This window comes from Callionymus lyra, chromosome 4, assembly GCF_982586985.1.
Source record: "Callionymus lyra chromosome 4, fCalLyr1.hap1.1, whole genome shotgun sequence".
NCBI classification, from domain to species: Eukaryota; Metazoa; Chordata; class Actinopteri; order Syngnathiformes; family Callionymidae; genus Callionymus; species Callionymus lyra.
In genome coordinates, this window is record NC_141821.1 from 12,647,962 (window position 1) to 12,650,904 (window position 2,943).

The window sequence follows — 2,943 nt, forward strand, 5'->3', positions numbered from 1 at the left end:
TACTCAAAAAAGTTCATACTTTAAAGATCAAGATAATACTGAGAACAACACAGGAGTTCCAGAAAATCAAGGAAAAGCCTAGATAGTATTATAAGTCTCTATGAATGCAGGGCCATAAGAACCTCCATCATTATGTGGAGAGAGGGGAAAATAGATTTGTCCGTCATCTAAATCCTCTCATCCTGTTCAGAGAACATCAGGACCTTTGTTAATGTCCGGATTAACTAATCCAGCATCGGTGGTTGAACCACCAGCTCGTTGAAGACTGCATTCATAGCCAAACTGGACTTTAGGTAAATCAGAAGATGCATGTTCCAAAAAAATGGATCGAATCATGACTCAAGATGTTGAAGCAAACTCCTGAATTTCTGCTCCAAGAACAAGAGAAACTCTCATTAACCACCAAAAAAAATAGCAAGTCTCTCTTTCCGTCCGCAGGTTTTTAAACATGTTCTCAGAATTAATTGCTTAAGTGACTGTGTAGCTCGCCATTTTTGAAAATATGTTTTAGAATGTCTGAGATTAAAAACAATCATGTTGAGCCAAAAACTGCTACTAGAACACTACACGGAACTCAAAAAACATTGTTCGCCACATCCTTGGGTCGTCATGATACTAAAACTGCAAACTCAATATTTAATCATGTGGTAAAATAAGGTATGAATACTTAAAAAGGCATGACAAAAGCAGAGCCACACATAAAAATAATCATTAGTATTGTAAATACAGGGAGTGCAGAATTATTAGGCAAATGAGTATTTTGACCACATCATGCTCTTTATGCATGTTGTCTTACTCCAAGTTGTATAGGCTCGAAAGCCTACTCCCAATTACGCATATCAGGTGATGTGCATCTCTGTAATGAGAAGGGGTGTGGTCTAATGACATCAACACCCTATATCAGGTGTGCATAATTATTAGGCAACTTCCTTTCCTTTGGCAAAATGGGTCAGAAGAGGGACTTGACAGGCTCCAAAAAGTCAAAAATAGTGAGATATCTTGCAGAGGGATGCAGCACTCTTAAAATTGCCAAGCTTCTGAAGCGTGATCATCGGACAATCAAGCGTTTCATTCAAAATAGTCAACAGGGTCGCAAAAAGCGTGTGGAAAAACCAAGGCGCAAAATAACTGCCCATGAACTGAGAAAAGTCAAGCATGCAGCTGCCAAGATGCCACTTGCCACCAGTTTTGCCATATTTCAGAGCTGCAACATCACTGGAGTGCCAAAAAGCACAAGGTGTGCAATACTCAGAGACATGGCCAAGGTAAGAAATGCTGAAAAACGACCACCACTGAACAAGACACACAAGCTGAAACGTCTACTTGTAGACTGGGCCAAGAAATATCTCAAGACTGATTTTTCTAAGGTTTTATGGACTGATGAAATGAGAGTGAGTCTTGATGGGCCAGATGGATGGGCCCGTGGCTGGATCGGTAAAGGGCAGAGAGCTCCAGTCCGACTCAGACGCCAGCAAGGTGGAGGTGGGGTACTGGTATGGGCTGGTATCATCAAAGATGAGCTTGTGGGGCCTTTTCGGGTTGAGGATGGAGTCAAGCTCAACTCCCAGTCCTACTGCCAGTTTCTGGAAGACACCTTCTTCAAGCAGTGGTACAGGAAGAAGTCGGCATCCTTCAAGAAAAACATGATTTTCATGCAGGACAATGCTCCATCATTGCTGGCAAGAAAGGGTCTAAAAGAAGAAAAACTAATGACATGGCCTCCTTGTTCACCTGATCTGAACCCCATAGAGAACCTGTGGTCCCTCATCAAATGTCAGATTTACAAGGAGGGAAAACAGTACACCTCTCTGAACCGTGTCTGGGAGGCTGTGGTTGCTGCTGCACGCAATGTTGATCGTGAACAGATCAAAACACTGACAGAATCCATGGATGGCAGGCTTTTGAGTGTCCTTGCAAAGAAAGGTGGCTATATTGGTCACTGATTTGTTTTTGTTTTGTTTTTGAATGTCAGAAATGTATATTTGTGATTGTTGAACTGTTATATTGGTTTCCCTGGTGAAAATAAATAATTATAATGGGTATATATTTGTTTTTTGTTAAGTTGCCTAATAATTATGCACAGTAAAAGTCACCTGCACACACAGATATCTTCCTAAAATAGCTAAAACTAAAAAAGCCCTGCTCCAACTTCCAAAAATATTCACCTTTGATATTAATGAGTGTTTTGGGTTAATTAAGAGCATGGTTGTTGTTCAATAATAAAATTAATCCTCAAAAATACAACTTGCCTAATATTTCCGCACTCCCTGTATGAGGCGTAGTTAACCCTTGTGTTATCTCAGGGTCAATGTGACCCAAAAGCCCGAAAAAAAATGTGTTTATAGTATCCCTTGTGGTGTCTCTGGGTCAGGGTGAACGACCTCCAGAACTGCATATGTATTTCTGGAAGCCAGGGAGGTCGTTCACCTTGACCATCAGTCTGATACACATTTAAAAACTCAAGTTGTGCAGAGTTTAGCGACTAGTTTTAAGTGAACGTTTGAAAACGGTGGCAGCGGCGATCTCTCCAACCATCTGCTGGAGGTGTATAAAGAAAAAAATTCAAAGTCAAAGTATCAAAATAATCTCCTCCACTGTGAGCCGACCAATTATTGATAGTGTGTGCAAACCAATTCGGTCGTGCTGCGCGAGTATGTGATGTGACTCCAGCCTGGCAGGAACGGCCGGGGAAGTATGAAGCGATAAGAAATTCCAGACCCTGTTGCCCACTGCCCATCACGCTGAGCCAGACGTGTGACAGATCATAAAATTAACAGCCAGCTTTTTTTTTTTTTGACAAACAGAGGCAGTGAGCAAACAGAACTGCTGCCGATAGATAGCAGCCAAAGCAATCACCACGAGCGAGGAAGAAGGAGGAGGAGGAGGAGAGGAAGAAGCAAGAATAATACAAGTGTCCTACTTAAGCAGTTTCAAAGATAATGT

The 2,943-nt window shown here is 41.6% G+C and overlaps 1 long non-coding RNA gene across 1 annotated transcript; it reads left to right on the plus strand.

Annotated features, from left to right (window-relative positions):
* Positions 1–724: 724 nt before the first annotated feature.
* On the plus strand, positions 725–2,269 carry LOC148081771 (uncharacterized). Its single transcript, XR_015710953.1, has 3 exons — positions 725–1,317; positions 1,448–1,482; positions 1,581–2,269. It is a non-coding gene; the product is annotated as an uncharacterized LOC148081771 (long non-coding RNA).
* Positions 2,270–2,943: the final 674 nt, after the last annotated feature.